The following is an 18,250-nucleotide window of genomic DNA, read 5'->3' as shown; positions in this document are numbered from 1 at the left end:
GCGTTCTAGCATACCCTTTTCAGAACATGAGTACATATGCAGTTCTCTCTTTTGCTTGGCACCTGGACAGCTCTTCTACTGTCACTGCCCTGTAGTCCTCAGCTGGCACAAGAATTCCAAAATAAATGAACATGTTGTAATCAGGAGAAAAATATTGTGTCCTTGTGGTGTTGATGTTGATTGCAGCTCAATTCCTCAATGGCCACCACCAGTTTAGCTGCATATTTCTGTACAAAAATACGCTCACCTTGGGGACTTGGCAGGCTTCTGACTGAATAGATACTTCAGCTACTTAAATGTTCATTGCCACTGACAAAGTGCTGTTGATGAACTTGCATTACGAGAGGAGACTAGTCTTAACAAACAGGTCACAGTTTGCATCCAGTGGCCTGTGCAGCACAAACAGGTCTGCTGGGCATAAAGCTCCTCTGAGTTTTTGTGATACCTAAGTACTGATGATAAGAGACAAGGTTTTGGCAGAAGAGGACCTTAAAAGAAGCAGAGTGATTGGATAAAGATCTCCTGCACCCAGACATGCTTCAGAAACCACACTGGCAAAATGAACCTAGCAGCTAATTTCCAAATATGCTCACAGGTAACTAAGAAAGAGCATCCTAAGGAAAGCACAAGCTGAGATTCAGTACTTGTATATCTACTCCCATAGCATATAGTCAACATGGGGGAAGTTACTGCCCCAGAGAATGAAAGGGTCAGGGTGGGGTTTTCAAAAGTGCTCAGTGCTGGTTAACTCATCACCTTCTGCTGTTATGGGAATGTCAAATTCCAGCATTCTCCACCCTGTAGTTTTAGGTACTGTGCCTTTAAGGGCTGAGCTGCCCAGCCAGAGAGCAGAGCTCTTGCAAGCAGCATAAGCTCGGAGTGATTACTGAACGCCACACACGCCACCCAAGTTTTAACATTCTAGTCCAGGCCCATCGCTGGGGAAAGTGAACACTGAGTCCCAGATCTCTGTGCTGAATGCCCTAGACTAGTATTTCCCAAAGCGTAGGGTGTGAAGGACTGACTGTGGGGATGGAAAAGTGTATGGGGGGGGGGCAGCCAGATCTCTCCATTGTTTTCCATATACTCAGTTTTCATTTAAAAAATGTCACTGGGTGTTATGATTACAAAGGAAACCTTCAAAATATAAAGGCAGTATAACCGATGCAGCAATATCTGCTGGAGTTTGCAGAGAGCCTGAAACAATAGCTCTGAACTGCCTGATTCATTTCAATGGGTGCTAAGTCAAATGTCAGTTATTATACGTTAGATGGCATCACTTAACTATTTTACTGCTCATCAGTGCATATAAGCAAGGAGAGGAAATTTGTTATGAAGATCTACCCCAGGAGGGGTGCAAAGGACGAGCTGGGGGTGCAGTGAAGATGTATACATTAAGAGGTGTAGGTTTTTAACAAAACACGGTGGGTTGAGGGGAAGATGTTAGGGTAGGGTTTCAGTTTCATGAAAGTAGTCTCAGCTTTAAAAAAAAATGGGAATTGCTGCTTTACACAGTTTGGTTAGAGGAGGCATCCAACAGATATTTCTGGATTTAAATTAAGGATTTAAATTAAGGTTTAACTCAAGCAAAGCTCAATTCCCTGTACAGGGTCTGCACTATTGTTCCTCAGTTTTCCTCTGAAAAGCAGCCCTTCTGTTACCATTTGGACAGAGGTGTAACAAATCTGTATTCATTTTCCTTCCAGTGTATTCATCTTTATCCAGCTCTTTACCTTCCCTGAAATAAGTAGGCATATGCATAATGCATGCCCAAGCCAAAGATACAGGGATTTCTGAGAGCACAGGTCATTGTAAAACTGTATGTAAGAATGCATGCTGCCTGGTGTATCCGTTTATGTGGTGTGTATTAAGTATACTCTTAAATCTTATTATCAGTTTTTTAAATTTTTCCTTAATTAGCAAGAGGGAATAGATAATTGTTCTGGATGAAGCGCTTGATGATTTTCACACCGGGCACGAATGCAGACTGGAGTACAAACGCAGGCCAGTGGAACGGCCCAGGACTGGGAGTCAGAAAACCTGGTCCACCCTAGCTCCGGCCCTTTTGTGCTTCACAAAAAGGCAAGGGCAGCACGAAGTATCCAGCTGGGGGAGAACATCCGGTATCCAAGTGAAGGACAATCCCCCCCGGCGAAGACACATTAATAGACAGTTGTGAGGCTGCCGTCCCAGGACTTGATTGCAAGTCCCACTAGAGGAGGCTGGGGGCAGCAAGGGAGATCTGAGGTTGAGGCCACAAGATGCAGCGCTGCAGAGACTCTGGGCTGCCCTGGGGAGTCTGCAGGAATTTAAACAGGCCCCCAGGGCTACCTAAATTATACCAAGGGCCTCTCTAGCTCTACAGCAGCCCAGGTTTGGGAGGATGCAAAAATGGTTTACCTTAGCCCCTCCTCCACCTGGGTGTTATTTCTGCCACTGACTCTACACCTATCTGTGCCTTGTCTTCCCCATCTAAAAAATAGGGACAATGATTCTTATCTGCTTTTGTAAAGGGCTTTTGAGCTGCTGCTAAAAAGTGCGATATAAGGGTTATGATTACATTCTGCACATATGCACCAGCAATTCCTATTGAAGTCAATGGGAGTTACGTGCACATAGGACAAGATTCTGATCTCTGGTATCCTGGTGTAAACCCAGAGCAACTACTTACAACAGCGTTAATCTGGAGTAGCTCCACTGAAGTCAGACAGAGCTGAATCTAGCCCATAATGATACTGGGTGGCAAGGGTACCAATATAGGCCATGAAACTAAAAATATCTTAATAAATTGCTCCCCCCACTACTGATTAGGAGAAATAATTTTCTCTTCTTGATTGCCTTACAGAAGGAGGGCCCTCCCATTCGGTTGTGACCTGTCCTGATGAAGATTTATGCTGTTTGTTTTTTTTTCTTTCCACAGGCCTTTGAAGATCTAATAGGGAGGTGATTTTTATGGCTGATTTATTAGCCCAACTACTTCACTGGGTCTTTGCCTGCAGCAACTCCGGATAATTTCTGTGAGCTAATTGCGGCATAAATTCAAGCTTCACAAAAACGGAACTAGCCCTCTAAGTCTCTCTGTAAAACTGCTCAGTTCAGCCACACTTGTGCGTGTTAAAGGCAATTCTGGAAGCACAGATGCATAGATTTTAAGGCCAAAACAGAGCATCACGATCATTTAGTCTAATCTCCTGCATAAGGCAGTCCAAAAAACCTCACCCAGTAAACTCTGCATCAAGCCCATATCTCTGTTTGAGCTATAGTGTTTTTTTCTTTAGAAAGACATCTGATTTGAAGATTTCAGGTGATGGAGAACCCATCACCTCCATCGGTAAATTCGTTCCAAAGTTTAGTTACCTCATGGTTAAAACTCCGGATCTGATCTCTAGTTATTGAATTTCTCTAGTTTTAGCTTCCAACCACTGGATCTGATTATGCTTTTTCCTGCTAGAAAATTCCTCCTAGATTAGAGCTATCTGCTGTCAGAAATCTCTTCCATGGATAGGCACTTTTAGACGGTGATGGAGTATCTCTTAACCCTCTCTTGGGCAAGGTAAATAGAATGAGTTTCTTAAAGTTTTCAGGCCTTGAATCATTCTTGTTGCTCTTTCCTGAACCCTTTCTGACTAGTCAACTTCCTTTTTGAAGTTTGAACTCCAGAACCGGACAGAGTATTCCAGTAATGGTCCCACTATTGCAATGACAGGGAGTACTGTCCAGTTAATCTGATAGTGTATAAAGAGGACAAGTAACAAAAAGGATGGTGATTAAAAAGAAGTGTTATCTGGCTAGGGGGAAGAGGAAGGAGAAAACCACCTACGGGAAAAAATGTAGCCACTTCAGGCACATTTTTTAAAAAAGGGGTGCCTAACAATAGGCTCCAACATCCATATTTAGGCACATAAATAGATGGCCTAATTTTCAAAGAGACAGAGCACTCTTCAGCTGTCATGACTCCAATGGCTGCTGCTGGGGGCTTAGCATATTTGAAAATCAGGTCACCTATTCAGGTGCCGGGGCTGAAAGGTTTTGCTTTACATCACTGGTTGAGCTGTTTTTTCTATGGAACTTAATTAGCAAATATTGTGGAACAAGTCAAAAGCAAGATGCTGGTTTTTCTAGGTTCCAAAAGCAACCTCTCTCTCACCAGCAGGTTCAGTGATGGTCCCAACTGGGCCGATCTCATCCATCTTAAGCCCGGTCCCAAATGAGAAACATGCAAGCCGTAAACTGGGCATCATGGGCTGAATAAAGGCATTCTCTTCACAAATGGGCTAAATATGCCATTTGAAATATATGTTTTATATATAAAATAGTTGTTAACATTGAATTGAAAGGTTATTGCAGAAGCTGGGTGGAATGTGGTGGGTAGAAAAAATGCTGGAGGTAGTTTTTTCCGAGTTGCCATTTTTATTACAGATATTGTGGGAGCCCAGCAAAATACTTTAGTTAATAAGGTCTCCATACAAATTCCAGCTATACACTGGTGGTTATATAAGAACTTGTTTGTTTTAGGCCTTTTATTTTATTTTCAGTGCACCTGCATTCTTGCCCAAACCTTCCCTCACATGTTTCCACCGTGGCAAATAATATGGGAACTTTGGTCTTTGAATAAACCCTACATCAGTGTTTCTCAACCTTTTGCAGCCTATTGTACCCCTTTCAGGAGTCGGATTTGTCTTGTGTACCCATAAGTTTCACTTCACTTAAAAACTACTTGCTTACAAAATTAGACATAAAAATACAAGCGTCACACTAGTACCGAAAAATTGCTTCCTTTCTCATTTTTGCCATATAATTATAAAATAAATCAATTGGAATATAAATACTGTACTTTTATTTCAGTGTATAGCATATACAGCTGTATAGACAAGTCGTTGTCTGTATGAAATTTTAGTTTATACTGACTTCGCTAGTGTTTTTTAAGTAGCCTGTTGTAAAACTAGGCAAATAGTTAGACGAGTTGATGTATCCCCTGGAAGACCTCCGTGTACCCCCAGAAGTACAGGTACCCCTGGTGAGAACCACTACCCTAAATTATACTCTGCATTTTTTATCTTCTTATGTTTTAACAAACAATGGTCCAACACAATTGGAGTAACCTCACCCTTTGGGCATGAGTCTCTCTTTGGGTAGATATCACTCTAGTTTTCAGGATCCGCTTTAAGGTCAGCCATGCAAGAAGCAGTGTTTAAACTTAAATATAAGGGAAGGAGGAAAGCTCCTCTCCGTTTTTTTCCATGTGTGTTAAAATGATGTAAGGTGAAAGTCACTGGGGCCAAATTCATCCTTGGTGTCAACTCCTTTGTGGAGTTAAAGCGTCAGTGATGAGTTTGGCCTGCTTTAACTACAGCTATTTAATTTAATTAATATTTACATTCCAAAGAATCCCATTTGCAAGTGCTAAGTGATACGGTAAATATGGAACAAATTATCAGCAACAGCAGGGGTGATTTAAAATATGCATCTTGAGTTTGGAGTAACTCAGAAGCCTGCGGTGATGCAATCATTCGAACAGAGTCATCTTTGTGCGTTCACTGTTGCCAAGAATGCATGTACAAACCGTGTTACAGAGAGGTGTTTTATAGGGATGACACATTGTCAATAAGCCTCAGACACACAAATCTAAACCCACTTGGTTTTGTGGGCCAGGTGTCTCCTAATGATGGTGTAAGCCAGAGGCGCTGACTTCCCGAGTTTCCTAGAGGTGCTGGAGCCCCGCTCCGTCCCAGGCCCTGAGCCCACTCCATCCCTTCCCCCTAGTCCCCACCCCCGCCTCTTCCCACCCCATTCTGCCCCTCCCCCTGCCTCTTCCTGCCCCCGCTCCTTCCCCTCCCCAAGTGCCTCTTGCATGCTGCTGAACAGCTGATCACTAGCAGGTGGGAGGCATGCGTGAGATGGGGAGATGATCAGCAGGGTCCACTGGCAGGCAGGAGATGCTGGGGGGAAGGGAAGGCGCTGATCAGTGGGGCTGCTGGTGGGTGCTGAGCACCCACTTTTTTTCCCCGTGGGTGCGCCAGCCCTGGAGCACCCCCAGAGTCGGTGCCTATGGCATAAGAAGTGGGTTGCTGTGCTCGTGGGACCCAGTCCCAAGTGTGCTGTAGTTAGTGGATAGACTTCCATTGACTGCAATGGGCCTCGCATGCCAAACAGCATTCAAGACAGATGACTAGATTGTGATGAGCCAATGATGTGTGATTCAGCAAACCTGCTAATACAAATGAACGCAGCCCGCTCAGAAACAGCTATTTTAAATCTGGTGTTTCAAACCTGCCCATGCCACAAGACTCCCACGCAGAATGAAAGCTCCCTTTTTAGGGCTCACACCGCTTGCTTTCCAAGAACGACACTTAGGACAACCAGGGCTGCCAGCATCCTGACGGCACCCAAAACGCTTTACAATAGAACCTACAGACCATACAGAGTGATCCCCTCGTCCCTTCCCAAAATGCAGTTATGCTGGGGGATGAAACGTGGCGTCTGCTTGATAGCACTCAGCAACACTCCCCCAGGTAAGGTAGAGGACGTGACGTCAATGCTATACATGGCAGGAATTTTAGAGAGGCAGGATGCAGTTCCCCACATGGGCACTGGCATACCCCAGGACAAGGATGTTAACCCTCCCCCTTTTACAAAAAGCACCAGAAGTTTCCTTAATGCCCACAATCCACTCCCTCATGTGAAACCTCAAGGGTGTGTTTGAAAAGGAGAAACTAGCTGGAGGGTGCACAGGGCAGTGCCAGCTTCCTCTAGTCTCCTTCCCTTACAGTACAGAAGACACTCTTACCTTGGGGTGGCTGGGGGACTCCCCTAGTGTTCTGGGTTTCCGCTGGCTCCCAGGCAGAAGGTAGCTACACACCTTCAGAAGGAAGCCATCTTGGAATCACCTGAGTGAGCCTAGCAATGCAGCTGCTTTATAGCCTTACACAGCACCATGCAGTGGCATAAACGCAGTGGTGCAGCTTCCCAGGCGCCTGAATGAATAGCGAAGCTGCAAAATAATTAGTATTTAGATTGCAATGATGCCACACAAAGAGGCCAATCAAGAATGGGGCCCTATTGTGCCAGGCATTGAAGACCCATACGTGAAGAACAATTCTCAGCCCTGAAGCATTTACAGCCTAATATTAGATCTCCTAGGGATTAGAGAGTCTATATAAAGCTGCTTCCCTGGAAGAGTTAATCATTATGAGAGCTGTTGTTATGCCAGAGGAAGGGTGGTCCAGTGGTTAAGGCTCTAGCAGAGACTTGAGTTTAATTCTCTGCTCTGTCACAAACTGCCAGTGTAACCCATGGGCAAGTCACTTAGCTTCCCAGTTCCTCATCTATAAAATAGGGGTAACAGCACTTCCTTACCTGACATGGTAGTGTGAAGATAAACACAAATCAATCTTCAGAGGGGTAGCCGTGTTAGTCTGGTTCTGTAGAAGCAGCAAAGAATCCTGTGGCACCTTATAGACTAACAGATGTTTTGCAGCATGAGCTTTCGTGGGTGAATACCCACTTCTTCGGATGCAAGCTTAATCAATCTGATTAAGCTTGTGAAGTGGTTTGAAAAGCCCTGTCTAAGAAATAGGTATTAGTATTTGAGCTGAGTCAATCCAGTATTTTATAATGGAGCCTTACATAAAAATACAGGGTTGTTGAGACATCTTGATACCTTGATGTGGGCTCAGCCCTCCAGCCCATAGTGTCCCCTGTGACAGAGAATAGACAGGACTTCTGTAGCAAACACAAAGGGGCTCTTTTCCTGAGGCTCTGGGGAGGGGAGAAGGGTGAAGAACAGCTCCAAGCAGCTCTCTGGCTCTAGCCTGGACTGTGCAGTGTTACCACCAAGGGTCTGGCTAAAGCCAGGCCCCGATTGAGTCATCCTGGAATGAATTGCTGATCACACTACACTTGCCCTCACTGGCGGTCAGAATTAGTCCATGGTCCACACTTTGCAAATGACGTCACATTTTGAGAGGTAAAGTGGATTTGTGAGCAAGGTACTAGCCTGGGACTCAGGAGATTGCTCACCTGTACCTCAGAGTGCCCGTGGGACCTTGGGCAAGTCACTTAATCTGGGGTGTCAGTTGAGCTGTAAAATGGGGAGAATGTTGCCTCTTCTGGCTGTTCAAAGGGCAAGCTGTTTGGGGCAGAGGCTCTTGGGGTAGAGGGAACTGTACAGGTAAGTGGGTTAGTTTCCTATATACAAAGTCTGAGGAAAGGGTGCTGCAGAAGTCTCTGGTCTGTCATACAGAGGCAGCTGGAACTGATCCCTGAATAAAGAACTTCTCTTTCAAGCACCTGGGTCCCAGAATGATTCCAACTGTCTTTTATTGTGTGTTTGTGCAGCACCTAGCACAACGGCGCCCTAACCTTGGCCATACAACTAGTTAACAATAATAATTGTCCTCTCAGCGATGAAAAACCTAATCTTAATAGTAGAGGCATTGTAGCAGCACTGGCAAATTCAGGACACTTATAAAACAGCCGGTGATACCACTTGAAAATGCAGTAGTTCAAAAAAATCAATCTGTTTCAGAATCGTGCTTTGGGAATTCAGTAGTTGCAGTTCCATATTTCAGCTGTGCTATTGGTCAGCTAAGGGTGTGTCTACAGAGCAACTAGACACCCATGGCTGGCCCGTGCCAGCTGACTCAGGCTCGTGGGGCTGTTTCATTGCTGTGTAGGCTTGGGCTGGAGCCCAGGCTGATTTCTTGCGTTACACAGGCCAGAGAATTCCACCCAGTAATTCTTCAATCCAGTAGCCTATGGCTGAACTGGACCATATCTTTTAGGAGAACATTCCAACTTGCGTCACAAAATGCTCACAGGCATGGTCATGAAAAGCGAATAAAAGGTGGGGTGAATGTGGGCAAAGGGAAATTCTATTATGAAGTGGCCAAAATGTTTTAAAATAACACCAGTCACCATTCAAAAACTCCTCGTCACCATAGTACCTAAATGCTTTCCAGCAGAATACGCTTGAAAACAATGGAATTAGTACAGATTAAAACCCGTGTAAATTAGAGGAGAATCTGGCTTTATAGCTTTCCTTGAATGACAAGCTTTCTTTTGGGAAGGTATTATTATTTCAAAGTGTATTAGACTATCATGAAAGGAGAAATACACTGTTTCATGAGAAATAATTATATAAATAAAACAGGTGATTTTATTAGTTAAAGGAGGTAAAAATGTAACCCATCAACCACAGCGGTGTCTCTTTAATATCAGGTAAGTATGTGCCGGCATGACTATCTGTGCTTGCAAGTAATATAGAATGCTTGGCAGTATACACCAACGTGGGATGTGACTGTGGTATTGGGGCCTGATCTAAACCTGCTGAGATTCATTGACTTAAATAGGCTTTAGATTGTGCTTCTGATGCATTAAATGCTCTCCTATAGGACAGTATCAGCCAAGGATATAATAAGCACATCTGTGACATCCACCATTTTGGCTGGCCCAAAGGGTTGAACCAGAGACTTCTGTGGGTATTTCTACACAGCCTGTGGCAGTGAGCCTCCCAGCCTGGGTCAAAGGTACCCGAACCTGCACTCTCCAGCTCAGCCTATGGCACATGAATTTACAGCTGGTGCATCTTACACACATCTGGAGACAAGCAGCACAGAACGCTGCATGCTGGAACGGTGCCAGCGCTGAGTCCCCAGCCGTTGAAGAAGGATCCCTGGTAAAACTCATGATGGGAGGTCAGGCTCAATGAAAGAGCCCCCAGTAGTTTCAGAAGGAACACCAGCACCTCTCCTGATGGGAGGTCAGACTCAATGAACGCCCCCCCCCACCGCTCGCGCCGGCAGCTGAATTCCAGTGTTTGGCTGAACTCCAGAAGATTAAAATAGAGTCCTTAGAATGTCACCTCTGCAGCACGGCCGGCCAGAGGCCTGACAATCCCGGGGTTGTACTCCAACACGAGTCCCTCGGGAGGCTTTGCCCGAACAGCTGAGGCACAGAGTAGGGCTAAGCAGTCAGGGTTATTGCTCGCGTGACTCAGACTCAAGGAAAAGCAGGCTCAGGATGGAGCCAGGGGAGAGAGACGGGGCTCAAAGCTAAACCACAGAGCGTGAAGGGGGCTGGAGCAAGTGTGACCCACAAGAGCTTTTTTTTTTTTTTAAACCCTTGTTTGGGGCCCAATTTAGAGCTGACATACATGGGTGTAATCATCAGCGTCAATGTAGTTACACCACATAGTCCAGGTCGCCATTTGCCCCTTGGTTTGTGATCATTTGGGGGAGAGAAGAGCAAGGGACACAAATAAAAAGGCAACATTTGTCCCACTCAGAGCAATATAAAAGGAACAATTAAATGTTCCTCTCTGTCCTGCTCAAGCTGGGCTTGCTCCTCCCAGGGTGCAGAGGACGTCCCCCTGCAGGACTACTGAGCACGGTGTTGTGTTATTCATGATCCAATACGGGGAAGCAAGATGAGGGGAGTGGGGGCTGTAGAGCCACAATTTAAAAAATGTGTGTCGAAAATTAGGCACCCGAGTGCATATGCAGTCACCTAAATAAAATGACCTGATTTACAAAAATGAGGAATGCCCCCAAATACCTTTGATTTCACGGGGAGCTGTAGAGGCTCTGCAGGCCACTTCTATCTAGTCACCTATATAGGGATTTAGGGACCTAATTTTAGGCACCCACGTTTGAAAATTTGTGCCTCGGGGCGAGATTTTCAGAAGTGCCTAAGTCACTTAGGAGCACAAGTCCCATGGACTTCCAGGCTAAAGTTCTATGCGTAGGGTTATTCTGAAGACAATCAAATATTTATTGACCATTGGTTGAAAAGCTATAAGAAACCACAAGCATAATTAATAAAGTGTTTCTAATCTAACTGAATGTACCATCATTTAAAAAGAGAATTCCACACGGCATTCCAGGAAGTGGCTGGTTTATTAATAAAGAGAGACGTTTGTTTGTGTTTGAAAAAAAATAACCTTTTATTTGAAGATAGAATTAAAAAATAAGGTAATAATTTGCTTGGAAAGATGATAGTTTACATAAGAAAAGACAATACAATTGGATAAGACAACAAAATGGTTATCTGTTGCTGTCAGAAGAGCAAGTCACAAACATGCCAATAAGAGTTTGTTATTTTTTTTTCCAGTTGGTTCAAAAGCATTTCCGTAAAACAATGTACGACACAGAGGCAATTATAAAACAGCACTGTCCTTCCTCTTCAATAAACATGACAAACTTGCTGTAAAGTCTTATAAGAATTGTAATGCTCACCTGGATATCTTCTTATACAAAGAAGAAATTTAAAATCCTGGTTAGCAAAAATGTACAAACAACCATACTCTAAAAATGCATGGTACATGCAAAAATGCACCAAAGTCATTTAAACACAAGCAGACAAAAATATTCCTTCTTGCTAGTGGTGGTGTTTTTCTAGTAAATCTCCTTTGTATTATTGTCCGTGGTTTAATTACACATTTTCGTGTAGCTTAGTACGTGTGATGAAATTGTTAATCCTCAGAAATTAAAATTTAAGGAAGGAGATATGATTGAGGATCATGTTTTACTTCACATGTTAAGAAGGTTTTTGGCCTGTTGTCTAACACCACTTTGGCTAGGTTTTGTTGAAATATTTTCTAATGCATGAAGGTGCCCTAGGGTTTTGAATGGGATGTGAATGTTCTGAAGCTTACAATGAGTTCACCTGTCTTGGCCGAGCTGCAGGCACATGCTAACGTTTACATTACCATATATACTTGTGCAGGAGCTATCCAGATATGACAGATGGCCCAGTAGTTAGGGTGCTTGCCAGAGAGCTGGGTTCAATTCACTGCTCTACCACAGACTTCCTATGTGACCCCGGACAATTCACTTATTCCTTCTATACAATGGGGATAATAGTACATAGAAGATTGTACAGTGCTCAGATATTATGGCATTTGGGGCCATCTGAATACCTAAAATAAATATGCTGACCCCTCCACTGCAGAAGCAATGATGACATAAACAAGCACCAGTGTTCTATGTAGACATCAATCCCATTGTATTTCATTTCTAAAAATGACAGTGTTCTCCTTTTCTTGCTTAAATGCTGCAGGGTCAATCTTTATCCCCTTAAGTACTATCATATTGCTGTTACGGTGCTTTCCTGTGTCTTCTGAGGGGACATGTGAAGAGTAGGAGAAGTGGAGTTACAACAGAAGAGTGTGCTTCTCTTTGACAGAGCAATTCCCTAGGTAGGCAATGGCTGCCATCGCTCTTGACTACAATTGGATTATATGATACACCCACTGTGCCGGATCTACTATATTTTCACAACATGCTTTAAAAGCCCAGATTCACACCAGAAACACACCCAGGTGCAGATTCTGTCTGCCATGTCACTGCATGTGAACACCTGTAAAACAATAAGGCCTGTACGGCAGCCAGACTATCTGTCTGCCCTCCAGCCAGGTTCTTATATTGTCAATTGGCTGGCAGTCCTGGTGCCTGGATTTCAGCAGCCGCTAGTGCATCCCTGTCCTATAAAAAGAACGTATAGACTAAACCCACAATTTTCAAAGCGTGGCTCATACACTCATATTGGGCACCTAAATTTAACTGATCTGATTTTCAAAGTTATACCGCATTTGCAGTTTCCCTTGACTTCAGTGAGAGCTGTTTTTTCCCCTAGAACTCTGAAAATCAGACCACTTCTGTTTAGATGCCTGACTATAGGGATATGAGTCAAACTGTGGCCACCCAGGTTTGAAAGTTTTGGCCTAAGAAGAAATTGCTTTCCTTATATACCTGATGACCACTGTCCACTGATTGTATGATCCACATATATGGTGACCTGATAGTGGCCACTCAGCAGATCTGTGGGATGATATTTGAAGATTATACACAAGTATATATGGTAGTTATGGTAGTATGTATGTATGGTAACACCTTTTTATTTAAATTAGGGAAGAGTAAAGGCTCTGGAAATGTGATTTAAAACAGCCTATGTGAGTTGCAAGAATGCAACAGCACTTGCCTTCTAAAATTCAAAAAGAACTAGGTTTCCATGATGTCTGATCAGACAAAAATAATATTCCATGTAAAGAACATTTTGAGGACTATGATTCACTCGAATAGATCTAATATTTCTTATCTGACCAATTATTTTTCTAAAATAGTATTTAACACATTTGAAGTTATCAAAAATACCTGTAGTCTTGAAAATTATTTTCATTTTCTATTTTACTTAATATACATGCCTCTTCCAGTAGTTATTCAAGAAGCATGAGTCAAAACACACTCATTTATTCTTGGCTCATGGCCATCCTCAACATATATTTTGATATTTTCAAACAGTTTATAGATATATATGCATGAAAATAGTGTAGTGTAAGGTCCTTTGATCACACTTAACAGAGCATATATTGTGCATCTGTATATTTACAAAGATTTAAAGCACACAAAATTGTGCATTATACTATACCAAAGTTTAAACTTTAACATACACTCAGTTGCATATATAGCAACGGGTTACAATAAAAATCTGAACAAAGACAACCAATAAACAGCCAAATTGCTATGTACAAACAAGGCAGGAAGCAATTAAACACTGCCTTGCTCATTTCACTTAAATTACTTTTTCTCTGGGGAAAAAAAAAGCAGCCTTTAATTCTTTTTCAATTAAAAAAGCTGGGACCAAATTCTTCCCAGAGGCAAGCCCATGCAACTCCCATTGCATTTAATGGAGGATGCATTTGTGTATCTTGGGAATAAAAGTTGTTCCTTTCTCTTTTTTAATGTCGTGTTTAATTATGAAATAGTTGCCTCTGTCACAGTACACAGTGCGGCAGCACTGAAGGCTGCATCCTTCTGCCCTTTCCTCCGGCAAAACTCCCATTGACTTCAAGAAGGATTTTGCCTGAGATAAGTGCCCTAGTCCTCCTCTGACTTGTAACAGCTTTACACAGGTATAACTCCACTGGCTTCATGGTGAATTCCTTGTGCCAGATCCTCAGCTGGTGTATCAGTGTAGCACCTTTGGAGTCAATGGAGCTATGCTCATTTATACCATTGAGGGCCGGGGCCAGCTTCAGTGGGACACTGGTGTCAAAAAAAGAGGGGAATTAGACCCAAGAAGCATATGAGCGGGCCCAAACTGACCTTTACATAAATCAAAATGCAATGCATGAAATCTGTGCCCTTTAGCAAAAAAATTGCCACTGGGCTGCTGGTTAAATGACCGTAGTTCACAGTTTGAAGGAAGAATAGCAGTAAATTAATCACATTCTTTTATTTCTAGATAAATTAAATATTAACTTTTGTCCCCCAGAATTAATGAATAATAAAAACATAAGGCAATGATGACAAACAGAAACAAAACAATATCCCTTTTTCTTCCTAGCAAAATAGGAGATTTTCTGCAGTCAAGGGATAAGAAAAAACAAATAACCCTACACTGTCCTGTCATAACATGACCAACTTGAAGGCTAAATCTTACCCCAGCTGCAGTGATGCATAAAAGGTTATAGGTGGGGCTCTTCTTTCACTCAAGAAGTAGGGTGCGCTAGAAGACACAGGGCTGGTCTACACTATGGGGGGGATCAATCTAAGATACGCGACTTCAGCTACACTATTCGCGTAGCTGAAGTCAAAGTATATTAGATTGACTTACCTGGCCGTCCTCACGGCGGTGAGTCGACTGCCGTGGCTCCCCCGTCGACGCTGCTTACTCCTCCTCCCGAGGTGGAGTACGGGCGTCGATTCACAGATCGATTTATCATGTCCAGATGAGACGCGATAAATCGATCCCCGATAGATCAATTACTACCTGCCGATCCAGCGGGTAGTATAGACATACCCACAGCCAGTTAACATAAGGGCTCATGTACATCAGTTTTGAGAGTCATGATCTGTGGGTTAGTAAGAGGCATAACTAGCTTCTGGCTACATCCTGGGCCTTATCCAAAGCCCATTAATGTCAATGGAAAGACTACCATGGTCATTGCAAGCACTGGCTGGCAGCAGGTATGGATGCCTTTTGTTCCTGCACGGAGGAGCGGCACTAGAACACCTTTCCTGGATCACCTCAGGGAATCTTGCTCTGACTTTTTGCAGAGGATGTCACAGGCCTGCACCCCTACTTCCCCCCTGAGTCAATGAGGGCAGGATTTAGCCTTGTTAATCCTCCTCAGTGGAAGCAGAAGAGAAAAATATAGATATATACAGAGAGAGATACAGAATATTCTTACTACTTATGTGCTGCTGTAGTGGAAAAAACGGAGACCAAAACTTGATGAAATCGGCGTTGTATGAAAATTCAAGGCCCTTTTCTAAAAATACTTTTTGCTGATGGCAAAGTTCAACACCTCAGAGAAACTCTGAATCAAAAACTTAGAATAAGTTTCCAGACTGTACAGCATATTTTCAAATACACTACACCCTTGTTGTTTGTAAGGCTGCATTGAAATTTTACATAACAGTCATGAGCCATGTGTTTAAACATCTTAAAAGAGTTGACCAGCAACTTAATGCATTTCTTTATAACCCACTGAACGTAAAGATGCACCATCTCTTTCCAAAACATTGCTCTTTAAATACTCCAAACATAAACATTCAGGATAAAATATTCCATTCCCTCCTCCCCCCCTCACTGGCTCCATTTTAAAATATTTACACTACAGCAATGAAGTAATAATTTATAGCTTTCTGTGCGTGCACCCTTGCTGCATGGCAAATCCAGTCGTTAATTAGTGCGTAGAGGCTAATTCACAGAGCAAACATGCAAGCACAGGAGAGGAGACGCTTAGCCATAGGTCTTTTGAGACAACTTGTCAGTGCGCAGGCTACCTTCTTGCAGATGCAATATCTTCCTAGCCATACATTTAGCTACCTAATTGCCAGCACAAGTTAGGAAGTGAGACCTGTATCCAGGCAGACTTCGGCCCGCAATTCATTTGTGGGTGCTCAAGGTGCAGACACACTTTAGGTTTGCAAACGGGAAGGGGTACACTCAGCCCAAGTGAAAATACACTCCTTCGCGGGCAAATCAGAATGAATGTGAATGATTTTAGAGCAACAATCTAGATATCTATCTGGATGTGTGTGTGAATCTTGAATGCCCATTTAAGGCTAGGTCTTCAGCTGGTGTAAGTGGGCACAGGTTTAGTGACTTTAATGGAGCTACCTATGCTCATTTACACCAGAGTAGGATGTGACCAATGAAATTCAACTGAATCGTAGGCATTGAACCTTGGCCTTTTATATATCTTAGAGGGGAAACTGAGTTCTATTGGGTGTGCTGTCTAATGGTTAGAACAAGGGACTGGGATTCATCATTAGGTTTTATTTTGATTTTTAAGGCTTTATTCTGGGCTCTGTTATCATTTTGTGGCCTTGGAAAAGTCACTTAGTCTCCCTGTGCCTTGGTTTACTTAACTGTAAAGTGAGGTTAAGATTTACCTACTTCACAGGGGTTTGTTTTGAATCATAATTGCTTGTGAAAGGATTTGGAAGATCCTGCCATGAAAGGTGCTATAGAAGTGCAAACTATTCTGATTATAACTGTATTTTGTTCTCGAATACGGAAAGGCACATTTTCCCTACTGTTTATTGCACTGGGCATTCATTAGCATTCTTATAAGGGTCTCAATGACTCACCTGATGGCCGGGGATAGTGATTAGTAGGACAGTTACTCCACCCAAATGATGCCCCCCAAAGTTTTACCACTGAAAATACTTATACCCAGTACCTATCACTCACTGCTTCGACGGTTCAGCTGGTCTGTTTCAAAATGAAGTGATGACATGTGGTTGTGCTTCTGAAAGTTAAAGTATGTGTGAGAACCTCGGTGTGGAGGTAATGGGATGAAGGAACTGTGCATTGATTAATGTTATTTAAACAGTGTTACCTATAGCAACATTGGAATGAAGATCGGGGGCTGAATCGTGAGCGGGACTGCAATCTTCAGGCCGAATTCTTTGCTGGTGTAAGTAGGCCAAACTCCATTCAAGTTAACCCATTCACACCAGCAGAGAAATTGGCCCTGGGAATTTTATTAGAGAAAGGGCTGCTTCTGGGAAATCAAACAGCAGGGGCAGACAAACAAAAGTGGGGGAGGGGAGGGGGGGCAGTTTTCCATCTATGTCTGACTAGCAGGGCGTGGCCTGTTCTTTCTGATGTGGACCTTGGTACCTCCAGTACTAAGGTTGCCATATCCTTGAAGAGCCAGAGCAAAGTGAGGTGGTTTTCGATTTAGGAAAGCAGTTCTCTAGAAAGGCCCATGTAACATCTCTTTTTGCCACCTCACAGTCTGCAAAAAGCTTTGGGCCTAGTATTTTATTATTATAAAACCCCATATGTGGCAGTAGCACCGAGAGGCCAAACAGGTCAGGGCCCCTTTGGGCCAGGCACTATATTTTGCACAGTTGCATGTTTTGCCTGCAATGCACAAGCACCAGGTTGTCCTGGTCCATGTTGATAGGGGCATTATACAAGTGACCATAAGTCAACATGCCAAGCTGGTACTGACTTTGCTGCCAGTAGACATCACCAATTTTTGGTTCTATGGTGCACTTTCTAGTTGCATCAGGATTTCCCCTCCAATGTGAGATAAAACCTAAAATTCATACAATTCCCACTGCAAATCAGCACCTGAATTCCTTGCCCTCTTCTCCCCACTGGAATTTTCACTGTGGGTCTGATCTAAAGCCACTGAACTCAATGGGAGTCTTCCCATCCTCATTGAGCCTGATTGAATATGTTCCCGGTGTGATGCATCAGGAGTTACATATATAATTCCCACTTATAATAAGAGGAATTACATACTACACACCAACCGAGTATAAAATGGCAAATAACGTCCATTTTTGAATTTATGGATTGGGTGCTAAGCATTAGGGGGATTTTAATAGCACTGGGATTAGGAATGTGGTATTTTAATATGGCCCACAGATCATGGGGCAAATCCTTACCTTCATATTGAATTCAAGTCTCTTTATTGGAGGCCTTACAACTTATCCATGTGGAATTTAAAACACGGAAAAGGAGAAGGCTGGGCGTACATGGACTGAGGGAATTTAACCCAAAGGAAGGTGGCCTATAAAATTAAACTTCAAGAGCTGTGTAAGAAAAAATAGAAGTCAAATGCTTGTGCAGTCGCTGGGGTGGAGGTGTCCCTCCCCTTTCATTAATTTCTCCAAGTCTTAAAGATGTATGTAGTAACATGACCCAAGCGTTACACCTCTGATTAGTATGGATTTAGTTTTCTAGGACATCTTCTGGAGGGTGAGAGTACTGTGGGCCTTAATTA

At 43.2% G+C, this 18,250-nt stretch overlaps 1 protein-coding gene across 4 annotated transcripts in view; it reads right to left on the bottom strand.

The window, feature by feature from the left end:
- Positions 1-6,868, bottom strand: part of NOG (noggin) — a 53,109-nt gene extending 46,241 nt beyond the window's left edge. For 3 of the 4 annotated variants that reach the window (XR_005588494.1, XM_039501793.1, XM_039501792.1), the window contains exon 1: positions 6,788-6,868. The gene's annotated coding sequence lies outside the window, so the exon portion shown is untranslated. The remainder of the gene's footprint in view (positions 1-6,787) is intronic. The other variant, XM_039501794.1, reaches the window with a different exon arrangement.
- Positions 6,869-18,250: the final 11,382 nt, after the last annotated feature.

The sequence above is a fragment of the Mauremys reevesii genome, linkage group 15 (genome assembly GCF_016161935.1).
Source record: "Mauremys reevesii isolate NIE-2019 linkage group 15, ASM1616193v1, whole genome shotgun sequence".
Classification (NCBI taxonomy): Eukaryota; Metazoa; Chordata; order Testudines; family Geoemydidae; genus Mauremys; species Mauremys reevesii.
The sequence above is the reverse complement of the archived record's forward strand: the minus strand, read 5'-3'. Positions and strand labels throughout refer to the sequence as shown.